This window comes from Bison bison, unplaced genomic scaffold (assembly GCF_000754665.1).
Source record: "Bison bison bison isolate TAMUID 2011002044 unplaced genomic scaffold, Bison_UMD1.0 scf7180017864133, whole genome shotgun sequence".
Classification (NCBI taxonomy): domain Eukaryota; kingdom Metazoa; phylum Chordata; class Mammalia; order Artiodactyla; family Bovidae; genus Bison; species Bison bison.
Genome location: NW_011494705.1, coordinates 1,669,180 through 1,681,609, shown reverse-complemented (window position 1 = coordinate 1,681,609; position 12,430 = coordinate 1,669,180).

Here is a 12,430-nt window from a genome sequence, read left to right as displayed (position 1 = left end):
TTTGCTCTTCAGTCTGTTCACACCCTGGCCAGCATATCCTTTGAAAAACCTAAGTCAGATTACAACAGTCCTCCACTGACAATCCTGAAATGGCTTCCCATGCTCACAGGGCAAAAGGGTTACCCTATCAGACCCTTCTCTACCAAAAGCATCTCCTACGACTCCTCTCCCAGCTCCTGGTTGATGCCCTGCTGCACACCAAACCGTTGCTCCACGGCCTTGGACATAGCTCTGTCCTTGGGAATTCTCACTTGCCATCCCCTTGGCCAGGAACTCTCATCCTTCTTTGAGCCAAGGAGCTCACTCCCTCACCTCCTTCAAGTCCTTCCTCAGAAACCACCTTCTCCATGAGACTATGAGAGTGTCCCTGGCCAGCCTACCTTAGACTGCAATAACACTCTCTGCTGCACTCCTTTTCCTCTTTCCTTGCCTAATTTTTCTCCATAGCACTTAACACTGTCTATATCCTATATATGAGCCACCAGGGAAGCCCCTAAACATTCCACATGTTCAGGTTTTTTTTTTCTATCATCTGTTTCCACCAACTAAAATATGAGCAGCGCAAGGTCAGATATGCCACAATGTCAGAAAAGTATAGCTAGTGTGTTCACTGGTGCTTGCCTAGAGTACAGAAAAGTGCTTTACACAGAGGAGTTGTTCTTCAGTCACTCAGTCGTGTCTGACTCTTTGTGACCCCATGAACTGCAGCACGCCAGGCTTCTCTGTCCCTCACTATCTCCCAGTTCAGTTCAGTCGCTCAGTTGTGTCTGACTTTGCAATCTCACGGACTGCAGCATGCCAGGCCTCCCTGTCCATCACCAACTCCCGGAATTAACTCAAACTCCTGTCGTTGAGTCGGTGATGCCATCCAACCATCTCATCCTCTGTTGTACCCTTCTCCTCCAGCCTTTAATATTTCCCAACATCAGGGTCTTTTCAAATGAGTCAGTTCTTCACATCAGGTGGCCAAAGTATTGGAGTTTCAGCATCAGTCCTTCCAATGAATATTCAGGACTGATTTCCTTTAGGATGGACTGGTTGGATCTCCTTGCAGTCCAAGGGACTCTCAAGAGTCTTCTCCAACACCACAGTTCAAAAGCATCAATTATTCAGCACTCAGCTTTCTTTACAGTCCAACTCTCACATTCATACATGACTACTGGAAAAACCATAACTTTGACTAGACTTGTTGGCAAAGTAACGTCTTTGCTTTTTAATAAATATACTGTCTAGGTTGGTCATAGCTTTTCTTCCAAGGAGCAAACGTCTTTTAATTTCACGGCTGCAGTCACCATCTGCAGTGATTTTGGAGCCCCCCAAAATAAAATTTCTGTTTCCACTGTTTCCCCATCTACTTGCCATGAAGTGATGGGACCAGATGCCATGATCCTGTTTTTCTGAATGTTGAGCTTTAAGCCAACTTTTTCACTCTTCTCTTTCACTTTCATCAAGAGGCTCTTTAGTTCTTCTTCACTTTCTGCCATAAGGGTGGTGTTATCTGCATATCTGAGGTTATTGATATGTCTCCTGACAATCTTAATTCCAGCTTGTGCTTCATCCAGTCCAGCATTTCTCATAATGTACTCTGTATATAAGTTAAATAAGCAAGGTGACAATATACAGCCTTGATGTACTCCTTTCCCGATTTGGAGCCAGTCTGTTGTTCCATGTCCAGTTCTGTTGCTTCTTGACCTGCATACAGATTTCTAAGGAGGCAGGTCAGGTGGTCTGGTATTCCCATCTCTTTTTTTGATTAATTAATTGATTCATTTTAATTGAAGGCTAATTACTTTACAATATTGTAGTGGTTTTTGCTATACATTGATATGAATCAGCCATGGGTGTGCACGTGTTCCCCATTGTGAACCCCCCTCCCACCTCCCTCCCCATTTCATCCTGAGGGTCATCCCAGTGAACCAGCTCTGAGCACCCTGTTTCATGCATCAAACTTGGACTTGCGATCTATTTCACTTATGATAAAATACATGTTTCAACGCTGTTCTCTCAAATCATCCCACCCTTGCCTTCTTCTCCCACAGAGTCCAAAAGGCTGTTCTTTACATCTGTGTCTCTTTTGCTGTCTTGCATATAGGGTCATCGTTACCATCTTTCTAAATTCCATATATATGTGTTAATATACTGTACTGGTGTTTTTCTTTCTGAATTACTTCACTCTGTATAATAGGCTCCAGTTTCATCCATCTCATTAGAACTGATTCAAATGTATTCTTTTTAATGGCTGAGTAATACTCCATTGTGTATATGTACCACAGCTTTCTTATCCACTCGTCTGCTGATGGACATCTAGGTTGGTTCCATGTCCTGGCTATTATAAACAGTGCTGCGATGAACATAGGGATGCACTTGTCTCTTTCAATTCTGGTTTCCTTGGTGTGTATGCCCAGCAGTGGGGTTGCTGGGTCGTATGGCAGTTCTATTTCCAGTTTTTTAAGGGATCTCCACACTGTACTCCATAGTGGCTGTACCAGTTTGCATTCCCACCAACAGTGTAAGAGGGTTCCCTTTTCTCCACACCCTCTCCAGCATTTATTGCTTGTAGATTTTTGGATAGCAGCCATTCTGACCGGCATAAGATGGTACTTCATTGTGGTTTTAATTTGCATTTCTCTGATAATGAGTGACGTTGAGCATCTTTTCATGTGTTTGTTAGCCATCTGTATGTCTTCTTTGGAGAAATGTCTATTTAGTTTTTGGCCCATTTTTTGATTGGGTTGTTTATTTTCCTGGAATTGAGCTGCAGGAGCTGCTTATATATTTTTGAGATTAATTCTTTGTTATTTGCTTCATTTGCTATTATTTTCTCCCATTCTGAAGGCTGTCTTTTCACCTTGCTTATAGTTTCCTTCATTGTGCAAAAGCTTTTAAGTTTAATTAGGTCCCATTTGTTTATTTTTGCTTTTATTTCCATTACTCTGGGAGGTGGGTCATAGAGGATCCTGCTGTGATTTATGTCAGAGAGTGTTTTGCCTATTTTTTCCTCTGGCTAAGTTTTATCATTTCTGGTCTTACATTTAGATCTTTAATCCATTTTGAGTTTAATTTTGTGTATGGTGTTAGAAAGTGTTCTAGTTTCATTCTTTTACAAATGGTTGACCAGTTTTCCAAGCACCGCTTGTTAAAAAGAGATTGTCTTTTCTCCATTGTATATTCCTGGTATTCCCATCTGTTTAAGAATTTTCCACAGTTTGTGGTGATCCACACAGTCAAAAGCTTTGACATAGTCAATAATGCAGAAGTAGATGTTTCTCTGGCACTCTCTTGCTTTTTCGATGATCCAATGGATGTTGGCAATTCAGTCCTGGTTCCTCTGTCTTTTCTAAATCCAGCTTGAACATCTGCAAGCTCACTGTTCACGTATTGCTGAAGCCTGGCTTGGAGAATTTTGAGCATTACTTTACTAGTGTGTGAGATGAATGCAATTGTGCAGTAGTTTGAGCATACTTTGGCATTGCCTTTCTTTGGGACTGGAATGAAAGCTGACCTTTTCCAGTCCTGTGGCCACTGCCAAGTTTTCCAAATTTGCTTAGCATACTGCATGCAGCATTTTCATCGCATCATCTTTTAGGATTTGAAATAGCTCAACTGGAATTCCATCACCTCCACTAGCTTTGTTTGTAGTGATGCTTCCTAAGGCCCACTTGACTTTACATTCCAGGATGCCTGGCTCTAGGTGAATGATCACACCATCGTGATTATCCTGGTCATGAAGATCTTTTTTGTATAGTTCTTCTGTGTATTCTTGCCATCTCTTCTTAATATTTTCTGCTTCTGTCCATATCATACCTTTATTGAGCCCAACTTTGCATGAAATGTTCCCTTGGTATATCTAATTTTCTTGAAGAGATCTCTAGTCTTTCCCATTCTATTGTTTTCCTCTATTTCTTTGTATTGATCACTGAGGAAGGCTTTATTATCTCTTCTTGCTATTCTTTGGAACTCTGCATTCAAATGAGTATATCTTTCCTTTTCTCCTTTGCCTTTCGCTTCTCTTCTTTTCACAGCTATTTGTAAGGCCTCCTCAGACAATCATTTTACCTTCTTGCATGTCTTTTTCTTGGGGATGGTCTTGATCACTGCCTCCTGTACAATGTCACAAACCTCCATCCATAGTTCTTCAGGCACTCTGTCTATCAGACCTAATCCCTTGAATCTATTTTTCACTTCCACTGTATAATTGTAAGGGATTTTATTTAGGTCATACCTGAATGGTCTAGTGGTTTTCCCTACTTTCTTCCATTTAAGTCTGAATTTGGCAATAAGGAGCATCCCAGAGTTTACTTAAACTCATGTCCATTGAGTTGGTAATGCCATCCAATCTCATCTTCTGTTGCCCCCTTCTCCTCCTGCCCTCAATCTTTCCCTGCATCAGGGTCTTTTCCAATGAGTCGGTTCTTTGCATCAGGTGGCCAAAGTATTGGAGCTTCAACTTCAGCATCAGTCATTTGAGTGAATACTCAGGGTTGATTTCCTTTAGGATTGACCGGCTTGATCTCCTTGCTGTCCAAGGGACTCTCAAGAGTCTTCAAAAGCATCCATTCTTGGTGCTCAGCCTTCTTTATGGTCATAAGCATAAAAATACTCTGTTTATATCATGCACCTAAATAGATTGCAGGTTCTCCATAGCTTTCCAACAAACATTTGTGCAGTACTCATTCCTTGCAAGGCACTGATCCTTGGACTTCCTTCCAGAAGGTCATCAGAAAGTCCAGGGTACTTTCTACTGTCTATCATGCCCTGTATCATGGTTAAGTCATTCTGCTTTATAAAACACTATGTTGCAGATTGCAACAGTCATTGCTTACTCAAATTATCCAGACTTCCCAAATAATTTATATTAATCATAGACTCATACAACAGGATGATAAAGGAAATTCTAAAAACCATCCAGTTCAGTTCTTTACCTTTGACTGATTAGGAAACCGAAGTCAAAGAATAAATAACATGCCACACAGGTCACCCACAAAAAAAGCTGGAGAGTTAGGACCACAAACCAGTCTTCACTCATCTATCCTACTGATAATACAGTAACTATTAAGCAGACATTGAGATGCAACACATGGAGCAACTTAGAGGAACAAATCCACAGCCAGAGGCTCGTGGATTGTAATGTGTGCTCCAAAATACACACTGCTGCTGCTGCAACTGCTAAGTCGCTTCAGTCGTGTCCAACTCTGTGCGACCCCATGGACTGCAGCCTACCAGGCTCCTCCATCCATGGGATTCTCCAGGCAAGAACACTGGAATGGGTTGCCATTTCCTTCTCCAAAATACACACTTAAACTTTCAGAACCTCAATTTCTCTTCTGTAAAATGGGAATACTAATAATACCAATTCAGATTTAAATGATATAGGTGAAAGACTTTGAGTTGTGCTAAACATAGTAAGCACAGTAAGCAATGAGGAAAGGATATGTTCATCTTTATTACGTGTTACATAGATACTATGCAGAAACCATAGTAAACACTGTGTCAGCCTCCCAGAGCTAGAAATGTCGGTTCACCAGTTCCAATGCAGAATTGTGCAACAAAGCTTCACAGACCACAAAGAACTGCCTCCACTGGCTGCCTTTGGGGTTACTATTCCAAGTTTAGAAATTGTGAAGACAGAAAACTGCTGAACCCCGTGAAATGCCAGATGTTCAAAACAGAATTGTTTTCCAGTCAATTCTGGATGGATATTGATCATTAAAGCCTTTCTCAATAATATCTACAGATTACTAAATCGAAATATTCTTAAATAGAGATAAAAATCTGGATTTCTCTGTATATTTCCACTCAGCCTTTACATAATGCTCTGTGCTAGAGACATTTTTGCTAGTGTGTTACAACCACACAATTAGTACACTTTTCTTCTCCGTGAAACAGTCTACATTTCTGACACAGCCAGAGGAAACAAAGCCATTTTATTTTTAAACTACCATTGTTTTTAGTTCCTTTGTCCACAAAACCATAATGAGATACATACAGAATATCCAATTTTAGATTTGGTGGGCTACCAGGGTATTTTCTTTCAGAAGAAAAAAACTAGAGGAAATCACTGTGCAAATAATCATGTCCCTCTGTGCACTGTGCCGCTAACCAGCAGGCAATATAAATCCTTTGTCACTCCCAAGGCTTTGTCATAGAAACCACCATAACTGAGGCGGCCCCTATAGAAACTGCATATTCCTCAGGACCTTCTGAAATGGAAATATCTGGCTTAAATAAGTTAAAAAAGGCAAGAAGAGTTTACTCAGGGATGATAGGGTTCATTTTTTAATTTTACTACAGAAATTTAGCAAAAGAGAGAAAACAAAAATTATGAGAATTTTAAAGAAAGAGGACTCTGGCAGTAATTCAGTTCAGCCAAGTCTCAGTCTAGATTTTCAGTAAAAAGGTTGTGATGGTGGGTGACTCCAATCAAAGCTCAAGTGTGAAGTCATTCCTGACCATTGGCCAAGAATACCGCTGGTTCCATAACTTCCTGTTTTGTTTTGACTTGCATGTACCACTGATGCACTGTCTTATTATTATTTTGCAGAAATGGGAATTTTTAAAAATATATTGCATAAATACTTTTAAACTACTTGTATGTACACATAACCAACACAATTCTATAAAGCATTTATCGTTCAATTAAATAAATTAATTAAAAATATATATATATATAGTGTGGTGTTTGTGTGTGTCATGCTCTGTTGTGTCTGACTCTTCACAGCCCCATGGACTGAAACCCATCAGGCTCCTCTGTCCATGGAATTCTCCAGGCAAGAATACTGGAGTTGGTTGCCATTCCCTTCTCCAGGGGATCTTCCTGACCCAGGGATCAAACCTGCGTCTCCTGCATCTCCTGCTTTGGAAGGCAGATTCTTTACCACTAGCACCACTAGGAATCCCCATACATTATATATAATATATATATAATGAAAAGATTAGAGGCTATGATTCCATTCTTTGTTGTCTTGGTTTAGGTAAATAAATAACATTCAGGGGAGGAGATCATTAATCGACCAATTCTTTCTTCCCTCGCTGTTGGTTAAGCTAGAAGAGTGGGTCTCTCCTCTTCTTGGACCTCTAGAATATACACATGCTCACACATTTACTAGAATTTTTCAAACACACAAACTATCTCCATGGATCCTTATGCCAGTTCTGAGAGGAAGGAAGATACCTGTAAGAAAGAACATTTACGGGACAGAGGCTCAGCCAGGTACAGCCCCGGGTGTTCACAGTCAGCTTCTCAGCTGCCCTTTGAAGCTGGCATTAGCTGCTCCCTGTAGACATGAAAACTGAGCAGGCAGGAGATGAAGTCATTCAGTCCAGGAGTGTGGAGTGATGCTGAAGCTGGGCTGTCGGACTGTTCTCACTGCACACACCACCACATTAGGACCTGCCAGATTTAGACCTTCCCCCACCACTGCCCTAGCTCCGCGAAAAACCACACTTGAAGTTTACTGTTTAATTGCAGTGAGATAGAAATTTCAGGAGAGACAAGAAGGATACATGGCGAGGGGAGGGGAGAGGAGGAAAGAGGGGAGAAGAGGCAGGAGAGTTGGAGAGATGTGGGAACAGAATCTCCAACCTTCTAATGTTGAAGGTTTTGTAAGGTGGCCAAGCTACTCAAGGAGTCAGGGAGAAAATAAGTTCTCTCCCTGCAAAGAAATTTTTTCCAGAAAAAAAGAGCACCATGAACAGCCCTCTTTTCCCCAGAAGACTGTAGTGTTTTTCCCTCAGGTCAATGACCATCACATAACAGATCATATATTTATTTTTGTTTTGGCCCCTGGCAAGCTGAGAATCACATTTACAGCTCATTTTATTAACCCTGTTGAACCTTCCAGTCTAAATATTTATTCTATCTTTTTACCTGACCTTGCCTTCGTATATTTATATATTCTCAGATACTATTTTTTAACTATTTTGTTAGCTTGTAATTGTATATACTTATTGACAAACTCAATTCCTATATAATCAATAGATAAAGTATTGTACACATTTGATCACTCTCTACTACTATACTATTAGTGTATATTGATCTTCCTTGACTAAGTAAATATGCTGACTTTGCATTATGGATTTTACTGATTATATTCAAGTTATTTCACCTGTATTCAATCAATAAATACTTAAGGTTCTACTACATGACAGGCACTGAGTTATGTGTTAGGCTCCCAGTGGAAGCAACACACACATAGTCTCTGCTTTCAGGAAGATACTGCAATTGTCCCACTAATAACATGCAGATGGTGTGATCACTCACCTAGAGCCAGACATCCTGGAATGTGAAGGCAAGTGGGCCTTAGAAAGCATCACTACAAACAAAGCTAGTGGAGGTGATGGAATTCCAGTCGAGCTATTTCAAATCCTGGAAGATGATGCTGTGAAAGTGCTGCACTCAGTATGCCAGCAAATTTGGAAAACTCAGCAGTGGCCACAGGAATGGAAAAGGTCAGTTTTCATTCCAGTCCCAAAGAAAGGCAATGCCAAAGAATGCTCAAACTACCGCACAATTGCACACATCTCACAAGCTAGTAAAGTAATGCTCAAAATTCTCCAAGCCAGGTTTCAACGATACGTGAACCATGAACTTCCAGACGTTCAAGTTGGATTTAGAAAAGGCAGAGGAACCAGAGATCAAACTGCCAACGTCTGCTGGATCACAGAAAAAGCAAGAGAATTCCAGAAAAACATCTATTTCTGCTTTATAGACTATGCCAAAGCCTTCGACTGTGTGGATCACAATAAACTGTGGAAAATTCTGAAAGAGATGGAAATACCAGCCCATCTGACCTGCCTCTTGAGAAACCTATATGCAGGTCAGGAAGCAACAGTTAGAACTGGACATGGAACAACAGACTGGTTCCAAATAGGAAAAGGAGCACGTCAAAGCTGTATATTGTCACCCTGCTTATTTAACTTATATGCAGGGTACATCATGAGAAACGCTGGGCTGGAAGAAGCACAAGCTGGAATCAAGATTGCCGGGAGAAATATCAAGAACCTCAGATATGCAGATGACACCGCCCTTAAGGCAGAAAGTGACGAGGAACTCAAAAGCCTCTTGATGAAAGTGAAAGAGGAGAGTGAAAAAGTTGGCTTAAAGCTCAACATTCAGAAAACGAAGATCATGGCATCTGGTCCCATCACCTCATGGGAAATAGATGGAACCATGGAAACAGTGTCAGACTTTATTTTTGGGGGCCCCAAAATCACTTCCGATGGTGACTGCAGCCATGAAATTAAAAGACGCTTACTCCTTGGAAGGAAAGTTATGACCAACCTAGACAGCATATTAAAAAGCAGAGACATTACTTTGCCAACAAAGGTCCGTCTAGTCAAGGCTATGGTTTTTCCAGTGGTCATGTATGGACATGAGATTTGGACTGTGAAGAAAGCTGAGCGTCGAAGAATTGATGCTTTTGAACTGTGGTGTTGGAGAAGACTCGAGAGTCCCTTGGACTGCAAGGAGATCCAACCAGTCCATTCTGAAGATCAACTCTGGGATTTCTTTGGAAGGAATGATGGTAAAGCTTAAACTCCAGTACTTTGGCCACCTCATGGGAAGAGTTGACTCATTGGAAAAGACTCTGATGCTGGGAGGGATTGGGGGCAGGAGGAGAAGGGGACGACAGAGGATGAGATGACTGGATGGCGTCACTGACTCGATGGATGTGAGTCTGAGTGAACTCCAGGAGTTGGAGATAGACAGGGAGGCCTGGTTTGCTGCAATTCACGGAGTCTCAAAGAGTTGGACACAACTGAGCCACTGAACTGAATTGAACTGAAAGAGTACAAGGAAGAAGTAGACAGTTGGTAGAAGCACACATAACAGTAGACTTGAGCTAATTTGGTGGGTGGTCAGGACTGTCCCAGATGTGTGACATTTGAACTGAGACTTATAAGCATAACCAGGAGAGGAAAGACATTGAGAAAGACTGCAATTGGGAAGCACCTCAACCAAAGAAACAACACAGGCGAGGCTCTCAGGGGCAAAGGTGTGGCTTCCATCCAACCTGAAAGGCCAGTGTGATCAGAGCTTTAACAGCAAGGGAAGGATGCGTCTTGAGGTATAGAGACAAGCCATGCTAAAGACTTTACTCCTTGTCAAAAGAATAGTGACAGGATATTAAACAACTTGCTCAAAGTCACTCAGCCAGTAAATAAAGCAAATATGTGCAGCAAATATTAGTAATGTAGCTTGTAGCCAATGATCAGCATTAAGGAGAAATCTGGAACAACCACAATCATCACATTGGTGCTTTCGCATATAGATCATTATCAAATTTGCTATGAAATCAAAAACAAAATTTAACAAAAATCATGTTAAATAGTTATTACTAAATTTACTATTACATATCCCAGTTTACATTTGAGAAAACTGGTGTACAGAGAAATTAAGTCATTTGCTTGAGATCACTACAGAAAAGTAGCCAAGCTGGGACTAGAAATCTGCACTATTGACTCAAAACTCTTGGATTCTGTCCATGAAGCATGCCCCCTATGTTGTTTTTCTGGTTCTTTAAATACATTTCAAGACCAGGTTCCAAGGAGTAAATTTGTGGATGTAAACTTTTATATAAAATTGGCCTTGAGCACCATTCTTGAGCATATAAATGACAATGGAGGAGAACATGAGATAGATTTTGTAAATTATCCTAATAAAAAAAATTTTTTAATCTATCTCATGTATTCTGCCTGCTGATGTAGGAGACACAGGAGATCTGGGTTTGAACCCTGGGTCAGGAAGATCCCCTAGAGTAGGAGATGGCAACCCACTCCACAAGAGTCAGACATGGCTGAACCACTGAGCACACAATAAATAAAAAGTCAGTATTTAGATTATTCATGCAAATGCATGAACAATCTTGAATTTTTACAAAAGAACAAAAACAAAACATCTTTCATCATTGAACAGTAACCTGAAATTTGTGACACTTAAGATGTTATGAAACCCAGGCAAATAGCTTTACATGCTTTGATTTTAAAAAGCAATCCCTTCTGGGTGGAACTGATTATTCTCGCTCCTATCCCTAACGAGACCAAAGGAATATTTGAAGGGGATATAAAGAAATTGACTCCTGTTTTCACATAAACAGCATTCTTGTCCAAAAAAAAAAAAAGTAGCTTCAAACAATGTCAAAAAATGTAAACAGAGTTTTATCAAAATGGCGCTCAACAATAAAGGAGAAGAAAGTCTCATGAGAATAAAGGAGCCACAGAAGAGAGAGAAGTGTCCCCTGAAAGTCACTCAGCTCCAGAGGCTGAACGGTCTCAGCTTCTCAGCAGCGAGAGTTCCCGCACTGCATCAGGCGTGCTACCCCCAGCAGGACCCCGTCACCCTCCTGTGAGTCACCTTCCTTCCCCACTCAGCCCACCAGCGTTTGTTGAGCATCGCTGGGCACCAGGGGGATGATGGACACATAACCCTGGACTTGGTCTCTGTCTCCGTGGGCCATCAGGGTTCACGAAGCTCTCTGTCACATCCTATTCTCTACTGTCGTGCGTGCTGTCACTCAGTCATGTCTGATTCTTTGTGACCCCATGGACTGCAGCCCACCAGGCTCCTCTGTCCATGGGATTCTCCAGGCAAGTCTGGAGTGGGTTGCCATTTTCTCCTCCAGGGGATCGTTCCCAACCCAGGGATTGAGCCCGGGTCTCCTGTGACTCCTGCGTTGCCAGGCAGACTCTTTACCACTTAGCCCCCTGGAAATACCCTCTCTCTCATTCAGGACTATCCATTCTGTGCTTTACTCTGCATCTTTCCCACTCACACCTCTGCTTCCTAATGCGTTTGCCTGATCATTGCTCTGGTCCATTCACAGCTTGTCTAGACCTCTAGGCCTGTGGCCTCAGTCGCTTGAGCTCTAACAACGGCTGTTCTTGGTGTTGGCCCCTGCCTTTTATGATACTCTACTACATTCCTCTATTCATATTCAGGAGAGAAAACCTGACTGGCCTAGTGAGTAACCTCTGTTTCAGTTCTGACACAGCTGTTTCCACCAGGCCCCACCAGGGTCTACTCGCCAGGCTGAGGATCTGCTACCATCACTTCAGGCAGTCACTGCTCTCCCTGCAAGCTGTAGCTGAGGGACAGACACCGCGTGGAGAAGTAACGTGGCACAGAATGCAGGGCAAAGCTGCAATCTGATGCCTGGGTTCAAGTCCCAGCGAGGCCACTTACCAGCTGTGGGACTGTTCACATTAACACCTCCTCCATAAAAGGGCTGTTGCGAGGATGAAATGAGATAACACGTGAAAATAAACTTAGCACTGTATTTAGGGCCTAGGAAGGGTTCCGTAAGTGTCGGCTATTACGATCCTCAGCAGGTGCCCATGAGCAGGCCAACTGCCCTTGACTGGAAACTGCAGGCCCAGAGGAGCTCATCGCTGCCGACCTGCTCATCACAAGTCTGCAGTCTCTTCAACCTCA